The 12277-nt window shown below is 35.3% G+C and overlaps 1 long non-coding RNA gene across 1 annotated transcript; it reads left to right on the top strand.

Annotated features, from left to right (window-relative positions):
- The first annotated feature begins 302 nt into the window (after nt 1-302).
- Nucleotides 303-5430, top strand: LOC131749766 (uncharacterized). The gene is made up of 2 exons (XR_009333770.2): nt 303-3211; nt 4953-5430. It is a non-coding gene; the product is annotated as an uncharacterized lncRNA (long non-coding RNA).
- Nucleotides 5431-12277: the final 6847 nt, after the last annotated feature.

Genomic DNA, 12277 nt, shown 5'->3' on the forward strand with positions numbered 1-12277 from the left:
AACTCGGAAGAGTGCCTGTGTGACACTCAGAGAACACAAATGAATAGACATCTTCTGTCTGAATAAACAGAGAACTATTAAAACCTCGATTTAAAGTCAAATATTTATTGAACACCTACTGTGGTACTAACAGCAGTTAATATTTGAATAATGCTTTCTAGTCTGTAAAGCTCTTTTACATTAAATATTAACTCACTTAATTCTTACCATAACCCTTTGAGATAATTAAGGCAAGTATTCTTATCTCCTTTTTTGCAAATGAAGAAATTAAAGTTTAGATAAGTTAAATGGCTTGTCCAAGGTACAAGATCTAGAAAGTAACTAGCAGAGCCTATGCTAGGGGAAAAGTGTACATTGTCATAAGATGCACATTTCATCCAAGAGTGGCATGGATTTGTTCATCAAAATTTGTCTTAAAAATTAGAAAGAAGCTCTTTTAAAGTAAATAAAAGGAAATATGTCTTTATATAGTAATAGACTCCAATTACCCTTGTCAGTTACAGGTTCTCTCCTTTCCTGTCCCTTTCCAGTCCCTCCCATCTTTACACTTGCTTCTTCCTGCCTCTTCCTCCCCATTCTTCCCCTTCTTATCTCTTCCTTTTCCCTTCCTACCTGCTCCTCCCTACTTATCTCTCCCTCTCTTTTTTTTCTAATTGAAGTATTGTTGATTCACAATATTATATTAGTTTCAGGTGTACAGTATAGTGATTCAATATTTTTATAGATTATACTCCATTAAAAGTTATTACATGATAATGCCTATACTTCTCTGTGCTATACAATATATCCTTGTTGTTTATCTATTTTAATCTATTTTATACCTAGTAGTTTGTATCTCTTAGTCTCATATTCCTCATTTGCCTCTCCCTGCTTTCTTCTCCCTTTTGGTAACCACTAGTTTGTTTTCTATATCTGTGAGTCTGTTTCTGTTCAGAGCAGCACTGTTTACAGTAGCCAAGATATGGAAGCAACCCAAATGGATAAAGAAGATATGGGATATATATATATATATGTATAAACACACACTGTGGAATATTACTCAACCGTAAAAAAGAATGAATTCTGCCATTTACAGCAACATGAGTGTACCTAGAGAATATTAAGCTTAGTGAAATAAGTCAGACAGAGAAAAAGAAATACTAATGATTTCACTTATATGTGGAATCTAAAACGTACTGCAAATGAATGTATATGCAAAACAGACTCACAGTTAACTCTCCATCTTTTTCTCCAGTTACAGCTACATCGCTCTTCCTCTTTTCCCATCCTCACTCCTCTGTCTCCTCCACTCCAGCTCTCTCTCCTCCCTCCTGTATTCATTCCTTCTTTTTCTCTTCCCATATTTCTTCCTCTTCTCTTCTTTCCCTCTCCTTCCCTTTTCTCTCCTCATTCCACCTCCCAGTGGTTGGATTGAAATGAAATGGGTTTCAGAATTGTTTGGTCAGTGGTTTTTTCATTATTCTTAGGATCCCATGAATAGTGAGATATAGGCTAAATAGAATGGGCCTTGGGCCCTCTATTTTCCTCACTACAGCCTATGTAACTCAGCTTTTTTTTTTTTTAGTTCATATTAGCATTCTATGTCAGATTTCATTTAAAAGAAGAGTTTTGCTCCTCTAAAAGTTTGAAAACCAAAAATATGTTATAAATTTGTAATCAAGTAGAATTTTAGGGGTGTTAATTAATTTTTTGAGCTTGAAAGAGTGGAAAATTTGGCTTTTCCATGGCATAGTACTTTAGGATTTCTCTTACAGTCACTGCCAAGCTGAATTTTATGCTAGTCTGAACCAATACAACAGTTTTTGTAGTTTTTTTCCTAGTTAATACTACTAAAAACATAATCAGTACAGGACAATATTGTAAAAAGTAGTTTCTGATTTGAGACCACTGTAATATAATGAACCCAAGAACAGACCAAAACTCAACTTGATGTCATTTGTCCATGTTGATGGAACTATTCCATTTTTATATATACAGAATAGGGGTAAAATTGATAGAACCATTATGGAGGGTAATTTGGCAATATGAACAAAAACTTTAAAAATATTTTTGTTCTTTGACTTAGCTAACCCCTTCTGGAAATCTTTTTAAGGGGAAAAATTATTTTGAGCAGTATTACTCTTTTGTCTGCTCAGTATAATTTGATATGGTGAACTGCCTTTCTGTCATGACTGTTGCATGTGATTTTGGTGGACTTAGCAATCATATGACCCTATCACAAAAATGGAGGTGGGACCCAGCAGGGCCAATCAAAAGATTTCTGCCCTTGGGACACTGAGTAATACATGAATGGACTGTGACCCAAGCATTCTGAGTCTTTTTTTGTGAATTGAAAAGGACACTGAGAGAGAAGGGGTCACAAGCTGTAAAACTTACTTGTTTGGGGTCACCAGAGGCTACCTTTGCCATCATATGACTGAACTAACCCAGAAGAGAAGAAAAGTGGACCTGAGAAGTAGAGTGTCAGGTTCTTAAATTGACACTCCTGAGGACATCATAAGAATTCCAGTATCTGGCTATACCTGAAGCACCGTCACTAGTTTTTGATTACTGATTTAATCTCTTTACCTGTTGTATTTGCATCTGTTTCTTACTGAGTCTATTTTGGTAGCTTGTGTCTTTGTAGGAATTTTTCTATTTCATCTAAGTTATCTAATTTATTGATATACAGTTCTTCACAGTATTCCTTTACAATTATTTTTATTTCTGTTAGGTTGATAGTAACGTCCCCTCTTCCATTTCTGATTCTAGTAATTTGTTTCCTTTTTTATTTTTTGGTCCATCTAACTAAGGTTTTATCAATTTTATTCATCTTTTCAACAGATGCGCTTTTGGTTTTGATTTTGTTCATCTTTTCAATGAATGAGCTTGTTTGTTTTATTGACTTTATTGTTTTTCTGTATCATAATGTCTTCCTACTAATAGAGATACTCATTTTTAAATTAGTTTTACACAAGAGAACTTAAGATTTACCAAGTATTTTAAAATGTTACCTGAGTATTTATTTGTTGTATTAGATTCTCAGATGCTTAACACTAGAAATGATTTGAAAGAAGATGTCAAAAGTGATTCAGTGCTGCTTACCAGTGGAAAGTGTGATCTGAAAAAACAACACAGTGTCACTCAAGCCACTCAGACGAGCCCAGAGGTTCCTTGGCCTTCTCGGTCATTCAACTTTCCTGAGTGCTCCTTTGACTTTACTAGGGAACAGGTAATGGAAAAACTAGTTCATTCTCATTCAGTTTCAGCAATTAAAATAAATGTTAAATAGTTAAGACATTATTTACTTATTTAACATTTGTTGAGTGCTTGTTATATGCCAGGCACTGTGTTAGATGCTGTTGATACAGTGTTGAGCAAGGTATGGGCATTCCCAACCTTCACAGAGGTTGTAGTCATGGAAGATAATGGAGTAAATGTGGGACAGTGCCAGTTTCTGGAATCTATGAAGGCTTCTTGGAAGATATATTCATTTTGATGTCTTATTTTTAAGTTGCAAAAGTATTGTTATATTTCAGAACTTTGGAAAAATATTTTTAAACAACTCTAACATATTGTAACCTCCTACAGTGCTGTCAGTATTTTTAAATTTTTCCTCCCAGGCTCTTTCCATAATTTTTCTAAACAATTACTATTCTAGTGTATATAACTGTATTTTTTTTACTTAACATTGTTTTTTTATATTTTCCATATTGCTATGTATGCTTCATATATGTATTTTATTTGTTTTTTTAATTCAAGTATAGTCGATGCTTCATATTTATTGTAAGTGACAGATTAATATGGGTGTGGATGTATTGTCATTTCTAAAGGTTCCTCTTAACATTTGTTAATATTTGAGTTGCTTCTTAGTTTTTGCTGTTATAAAATTCTATCCAGCAGAATTTTAATTCTCTATGATAGAAACACAGAATGAGTTAAAAAAAATAAAAAAAAAAAAAAATAAAAAAAAAAAAAATAAACAAATTCATCTGTTTAAACAGGATTTGTTGGATGTCAACTCTAAGCTAAGGATATAGAATTGTAACAGTATACCACTCCCTATCTATTAAGAAACTCAAAGTTTAGTGGGAAAGACAGGAGCATGTAAATGGTAGTCAGAACATACTGTTTCATGTGTTATATGTACTAGAGTTTGGGAAGTATAGTGAAATACCCAACTTGGTCTGTAAGGCAGGCATTCTTAAGCTGGTACTAAAAGGTCTGAGAACTCTTTGAAATTGAATGAATTTATTTAAATATATCTGTGTAAATGTGTTTTCCTGTGGAGAAAGTTTTATCACATCTTCCTGGTTAGGGGTTAGGGAATGGTTCTAAGAGGATAAAATGCTTGAACCAAGTCTTAATGAGGGGAGACCTATTGACGTCTAGTTGAAAATGTCTAATGAGATATTCAGATTGTGGGTCTGGGGCTCAAGAGAGAGGCTTGTGCTGGATCAGGCTATGTATAGTTACTGGAGCCACAGGAGTAGATGAGATCATCTAAGAGAGTGGCTCCAGTGATAAGAGAAGGCGACCAATTATGGAATTTAATAGAATACGAAAAATTTAACGGTTCTTAAACAGCTGAGGAAGAGATGAAAAGTCCATAGGTAGAGAGGAATAAACAAGAAAGAACTGTAGCATAAAAGGCAAAAGAGAAGAGAGGCTTAGCAAGGAGTGGTGAGGTCTGCAGCATCTTAAGAGAAATTGAAATTAAACAAAATCACTATTAGATTTGGTAATTAGAAGTTAATTAGTGTTTTGAATTGCTGGGTCAAAACTTACGGACATTTTTAAGTGCTTGGTATGTGTTTCCAAATAACTTCTCAAAGCAGTTTTTGGCTTAAGTGCATACTCACCAGCATTAGGTAATTTTACTGACTCATGTGTCACACCTTTGATACGGTATAAATAGTTTGTGTTTTCTGAAAATGGTTAAGTTTTCTTATTTTCCAAATTTATCATTTCAGCTCATGGAAGAGAATGAATCTCTGAAACAGGAATTGGCTAAAGCTAAAACAGCTCTTGCAGAGGCTCACTTGGAAAAAGATGCTCTTCTCCATCATATAAAGAAGATGACAGTTGAATAGCAGGAGCGGCAGTCAGAAACTCAAATTATAGCTCTGGAGTATGGTGGTTATATTTATAATGTGATGTTACCAATTAGTGGAAGACTTTCCTTTTCATGAAAAGACAATAAAATGAAATAGAATGTGATGAAGTGGTGACTATTCCAAAGCCAGTTTAGAAAATACTAGGTACGGGCATCTTTTGGTTGTTTTGTGTTTTGGGGTTTAACCCTCTTTTAAACTGGTGTGATATAGGGAAGTCAACGCATACTGTAAAATAATTACCTGCCTAATGAATAGAAGATGTCATTTCCTAATTTTGATATTACATTATAGGCATTTTTTAAAAAGAAAAATTAAAATCTATGTGTTCCCACTATTTATCACTATTTGTTAATAATTTACTATTATTTACAAAGATTCAGATGCTTTTAGGGCTAATGTAAAATAAAAGGAGGCTTGCATTTTAAATGTTATTAAAATTATGTACTTAAATCTATATTTAATTACTGTAAAAAAAGTCCAATCAAATTAATAAATATCTGATGGCTGGATTTGAAAATTCTAGAAAATCATCACCCTACTGCACTTATAAAGTAACTTGAAAATATGAAAAAGAATCATTTCAAGTGATGGGTAAACTGTGTAAGTTGAAGCTATAATTTTCAACAAAGAAGATGGCACAAATGTTAAAATAAAAAACACAGGGGCTTCCCTGGTGGCGCAGTGGTTGAGAGTCCGCCTACCGATTCAGGGGACACGGGTTCGTGCCCCGGTCCGGGAAGATCCCACATGCTGCCGAGCGGCTGGGCCCGTGAGCCATGGCTGCTGAGCCTGCGCTTCCAGAGCCTGTGGTCCGCAGCGGGAGAGGCCACAACAGTGAGAGGCCCGCATACTGCAAAAAAATAAATAAATAAAAAATAAAAAGCACAAACGGTAAAAAAGCAAGACATTAGAGTATATGGCCAACTGATTTAAAAAGCATTATTTGTACATTCCTTTAAACATTTATTGTTAGAAGTAAAAGAGTAATTTAACTATCCTACTAAATTTAGCAGCATCTGTAACTGTAAGAATTTTAACTAATACTATTTATATTAGTTCTTTACCCTCATCTTTCCTCTATTTAAGGAAGGGAATGTTTTCAGAGAATTTTCTTTTCACATACATAAAACAATTTCATACCGTTCCTGTGTTATCACAACGGGTGAATGTTTGCACATGTCAAATTTATAATGCTAGTTTTGATTAAAGTTCTATGTGATATATATTATCTTCTATAATAAGAAAAACTGGTAAGTTTTGAATTCTATTTTCTAGGGATTGTTAAGTTTGAAACCAACATGAGAGAGAATCTCAATCATGCATTATGAAATAAAAGTTTATGAGTATTTAAGAAACAAAGGCTTTTAACAATTTAAAATATGTTTCTGATAGAATTAAACTAAGTGGGGTCTATTTTAAAATTCACATTCTTAAACATAAATATATCCAAGATAGAACATGAAACAGCTGGACTGCTCTTTCTTGAAGATACTTGAAAATTTTCAAATTTTCAACCATGTTTGGACACTTTATGGTGCTTTGCTTATTTGGTATGACTTATATAGCCATCCTTCTATCTAAGTACTTGGAAGGAAATACATGTTTCATTTTACATTAAGTGTTGGAGTGATTTTAGATTTTATTGAAAATGATACTGGCTTTTTTTTTTTTTTCTGTAATGTCCATTATAATTAACATTATTTAAAATACAGGCCCTGTTTTGGGAGCTAAGGATACAGCAAAGAACAAGTTAAATTGTTATTATTTTACCTCAGAGTGTTTTAAAAATCCTGTTACATCATTTTAATATAAGACTATTATATAGTTTTAGATTAAAAGCAAAGGTCTAATTAAATATTTTAAATGTATAGCTTATATCCTTAGTAGAGTACTTTTGATCTGTAGGTATATAGTCAACAAAAGCAGTCTCTATTATAGAAAAGCAGGACTGATGGGACATTAACTTCTTCAGAGCTTGCAGTGTTTCTCAGACTTGAGCTATTTGCTCTATATGAATTTTAAGTTTATGGTGTATTATAATTATTTAGTGTTATAGATGCTGAATGTTTTTATTTTCAATTTATTTGGCCTTCTCAAGAAAATCATATAAACAGTGGAGGTGATAATTAATGTGGATCTGAACATTCTGTATGCTTTGTTAGATTTTTAAAAATTTATAGTGATTACTATTTTTATAGAGATTTAAAATTAATAAAACTCTTCCAAAAGCATTATGTAATTCCCACAGCAAACCTGGGAGGTAGGTATTATTCACATTTTAAAAGTTAAATAAAAACCTTAAGGCTCAGAAAGAACAAGTGACTTGACTGAAATCACAATAACCTGCTCTTTTTACTTAAATACCAATTATATGCTTTTGTTTTATCTTATTCCTTATTTCACAGATTTTTCCTGAGGTGGAGAAAGGAATCACTTATTGGTCTTTTATCTGTTTTTCTTTTAAACATAAATAATAATACTTTTAAAGTGTGTGTATGATGTGTATATTATTCAAACTATTTAAAAGATAAGGGGAGAATTTTTTATAAGTTAACCCCAACCTTTTTATCTGCATGAGAAATATAGGAATCAACCTGTAATAAACTTACCAGAGTTTTTAAATGACCACAAATTAGATATAAAGTTGCCATGTCTTTGCTAAATCCCTAGCAGAGATGTTAGTAATCAGGGGAAGAAAATTATATTTGTGTTTTCCTTTTTAATTTTACGTATGTGAAAAACATTTTCTTGGCAGCTTGTATTTTTTTTCTTTTCTCATTTTATCCTAGAATTCAAAAGATCACCATGCGACACTAGTTGTAATGAAACATTATTTTTATTTAAGCCATATAAGAATGGCTATATAAGATTTCAGGCAAATATATGTGAAAAAATTAACCAGAAACTCCTTTTGGATTTTTATTGTAGTTATTGTTGTTCAGTATTTGTCAATACAGGGGTTAAAACTTCCTCTTTAAGTTTTTATTAACGTATCAATCTAAGGTACCACCATTACCCTGGTTTCCAAGATGGTAACCTAGAACTCCTCTTAGACACCTTCCTCTCCCTAACTGCAACCCCCCACCCCCAAATCAGTTCACTACTGCGTCCTGTCATTTTGCCTTGTAAATTTGTCTACTTCTCTTCACTTACACCTTCCTAATCTAAGCTACCATCAGCACTTTTTACCTGTGTCACTGCAGTCGACTCCTAACTGGTCTTCCTAAGCTACTCTGGCCTTCCTGATTCATTTTTATAAGCAGGGAGAATTCTCTTTTTTGAAGTGCAGTTTAATCAAGGCAAGCCACCTACCCCCAGTTTCACCTCTAGCTTAAAACACATAAATGGCATTTCATTGCTCTTATGATTAAAACAAAAATATGTTGCCTATGAGATTATGTATTAGGGCCACTATTTATATTATAATTCTGAACGTTGAAAAAGTTAATGTCTCAAAACATTAAAACAATGACTGGCACATCACCTTAAAAAGCACTTAATAGAGGTTAGTTATTATTATTACTTCTTAGTTTCATTTTGCACCATGTTTCACTTTCTTTGTGTTCTACCCTCATTGCACTTTAACTGTCTGGAATAAGTGAGAATCAAAGTGCCTCTTCCACCATACGAACCTTTGTTCATGCTATTCCTTTGGCTTGAAGTACTTTCATCGCTTAGTTAATTCCTGTTTGTCTTTTGGATGTCAGCTCATTCATCACTTCCTCAGGGAAGCATTCCCTAATTTCTTTCACCAGAGTAAGACCCACTGTTATACATTATCATGCAAACACATACCACTACTTAGCATTGAACACCTTTGTAATTTTATATGTTTTTGATTAATGTAGACCCTCTACATTGTGAACTCCATGAGGACAGGAATTGTGTGTGTTTTTGTTGCCACTGTTCAATTTTATATTCCTTGTGCCTCATACAGTGCCTGGCACATAGTAGGTTCTCAATAAATTTGTTGAAAGAATAAACATTAATGGATGAGGTATCAAAGATGTTTTTCAGGTATTGAGTTCTTCCTCTCAGTTGGATTGAGGGGAAATGGAACATAGGCATAAAAGTAGGAGGTGGTAGTTATTAAAAGTGGCAGACTCCTTGAGTCCACAGGGAAAGAAAAAGATGGAGAATGGAGAAATTTGCCATATTATGTCCTTCTGAATTTTAAATACCTGAAATTCTAGATGATTTATCACAAATCATCACAAAAGTGAAAATTAGCACATCGTTTCATACAGCCACTGCAGTGCCAGAATGTCATCTGGCTTTGATTGTAACATATGGTGTTGTGGCTGTTGAGATCTGCCAGTCCTGTCAGCTAAACAGAATGGAAATAAGGCCAAAAAAGTAGTGGCTGAAATAGTTTTCAATTTTGAGAAATTGATACACAGGATCAGTTGTGCCTAATTCCTTAAGGTGTTAACAGTCTCATTTTACCTTGCACCCAGGGATGCTAAAGAGAATAAATTTTGAGCTATGTTTCAATTTCCTTTTAGAATAAAATATCCGAAGTTGTAATTATGCAGGATATATATAGAAACATTAAAGACGTAATGTTTTTAAACACTGATTTCTTCATTAAATTATAATACTTGACATTTTAAAAAATTTTGCTTTTTTGAGAAGTACAAAAATTAAGGTAACATGAAGTAAAAATGTAAGCATGATGATTTTTATAAACCATTAGGTATTACCTAATAGATCATTCTACACTGGAGGGAAATTCATGTTAATGTTACAATATTGAAATTCAATATAAGTGCTGCCCACACTACTGGGTTGGTAGGTCTGAGAATTTGAAACTCTTTTATGAGAAAAATTTTAAGAAATATTAAATCAATTAAATGTCTTTTTTTTCTATTTGTATAGTATGATCGTTTTTTCTAGTCTTAGAAAAAAAAATGTATCACTAAATCACCAAGAGGAGTAATTGGGGTTTTAAAAGATTTTGAAAACATTTAGATTAAAAGGCAATAGTAAATAATTTATACCTTGTTTTATTTTCACTTTGCTTGTGTCTCCAATCAAAAGTCAATTCATTCTTTCCAATAACTTATATTAAGCTGATTGAATGGTAAGTAAAATTTCTCATTTTTGACTTTAATTCTTCACTTTTATGTGAAGACATATTTGATTGTTTAGGTGAAGAAATATACCTGAGCATTTTGGAATTTAAGAGAGTACAGTGAGGTGATTAACCTTCTTCTTGCAACCACTTAGGAGAATTGTTTTATTGATGTAACAAAAAACTCAAATAATTACAACCATCAAGACTGAGAATTTTAAAAATAAGAGAGAGACCTTCAAGATGACAGAGGAGTAAGACGTGGAGATCACCTTCCTCCCCACAAATACATCAGAAATACATCTACATGTGGAAAAACTCCTACAGAACATCTATGGAATGCTAGCAGAAGACCTCACACTTCCCAAAAGGCAAGAAACTCCCCACGTACGTGGGTAGGGCAAAAGAAAAAAGAAAAAACAGAGACAAAAGAATGGGGATGGGACCTGCATCTCTGGGAGGGAGCTGCAAAGAAGGAAAAGTTTCCACACACTAGGAAGCCCCTTCACTGGCGGAGATGGGGGGTGGCAGGGGGGAAGTTTCAGAGCCACGGAGGAGAGCACAGCAATAGGGGTGCAGAGGGCAAAGTGGAGAGATTCCTGCACAGAGGGCTGCTGCCAACCACTCACCAGCCGAGAGGCTTGTGTGCTTACCCACCAGGGCGGGCGTGGGCTGGGAGCTGAGGCTCGGGCTTCGGAGTTCAGATCCAAGGAAAGAAGTTGGATTGGCTATGTGAACACAGCCTGAAGGGGGCTAGTGCACCACAGGTAGCCAGGAGGGAGTCTGGGAAAAAGTCTAGATCTGCCCAAGAGACAAGAGACCATTGTTTTCAGGGTGTGGGAGGGGAGGGGATTCAAAGCATCACCTAAATGAGCTCCAGAGATGGGCTTGAGCTGTGGCTATCAGCGCGGATGCCAGAGATGGGCATGAAATGCTAAGGCTGCTGCTGCAACCACCAAAAAGCCTGTGTGCAAGTGTGGGTTACTATCCGCACCTCCGCTTCCGGGAGCCTGTGCAGTCCATCACTGCCAGGTTCCCATGATCCAGGGACGACTTCCCCGGCAGAACACACGGCGCATCTCAGGCAGTTGCAATGTCATGTTGGCCTCTGCTGCCACAGGCTCGCCCTGCATTCCGTACCCCTTCTTCTCCCCGCCCTGAGTGAGCCAGAGCCCCCGAAGCAGCTGCTCCTTTAACCCCATCCTGTCTAAGCAAAGAACAGATGCCCTCAGGTGACCTACATGCAGAGGCGGGGCCAAATCCAGAGCTGGACCCCAGGAGCTGTGCGAACAAAGAAGAGAAAAGGAAATTTCTCCCAGCTTGGGAGCAACTGTAGACTTGCGGTTTGCTTTCTGCATCTAATGTGTTTCTGGTTTTATGTTTATCTTAGTATTTAGAGTTTATTATCATTGGTAGATTTGTTTATTGATTCGGTTGCTCTCTTCCTTTATATATATATGTATATATATATATTTTTCCTTTTTCTCTTTTTCTGAGTGTGTATGTATATGCTTCTTTGGGGGATTTTGTCTGTATAACTTTGCTTTTCCCATTTGTTCTAGCGTTCTGTCTGTTTTTTGTTTTTAGTATAGTTTTCAGCACTTGCTTTCATTGGTAGATTTGTTGTTGTTTGGTTTGGCTGCTGTCTTCTTTCTTTTTTTTTTCTTTTCCATTTTTTAATTACTTTTTAATACTTCTTTTTATTTTTTATTTTAATTCTTTTCTTTGTTTGTTTGTTTCTTCCTTTCTATTTTTCTCCCTTTTCTTCTGAGCCGTGTGGCTGACAGGGACTTGCTGCTCCAGCCGGCTGTCAGGCCTGTGCCTCTGAGATGGGAGGGCCGAGCTCAGGACATTGGTCTACCAGAGACCTCCCGGCTCCACATGATATCAAACGGTGAAAGCTCTCACAAAGATCTCCACCTCAATGCTAAGAACCAGCTCCACTCAACGACCAGCAAGCTCCAGTGCTGGACACCCTATGCCAAACAACTAGTAAGACAAGAACACAAACCCACCCATTAGCAGATAGGCTGCCTAAAATCATAACAAGGTCACAGACACCCAAAAACACACCACCAGACGCAGACCGGCCCACCAGAAAGACAAG

This window comes from Kogia breviceps, unplaced genomic scaffold (genome assembly GCF_026419965.1).
Source record: "Kogia breviceps isolate mKogBre1 unplaced genomic scaffold, mKogBre1 haplotype 1 scaffold_486, whole genome shotgun sequence".
Taxonomy (NCBI): Eukaryota; Metazoa; Chordata; class Mammalia; order Artiodactyla; family Physeteridae; genus Kogia; species Kogia breviceps.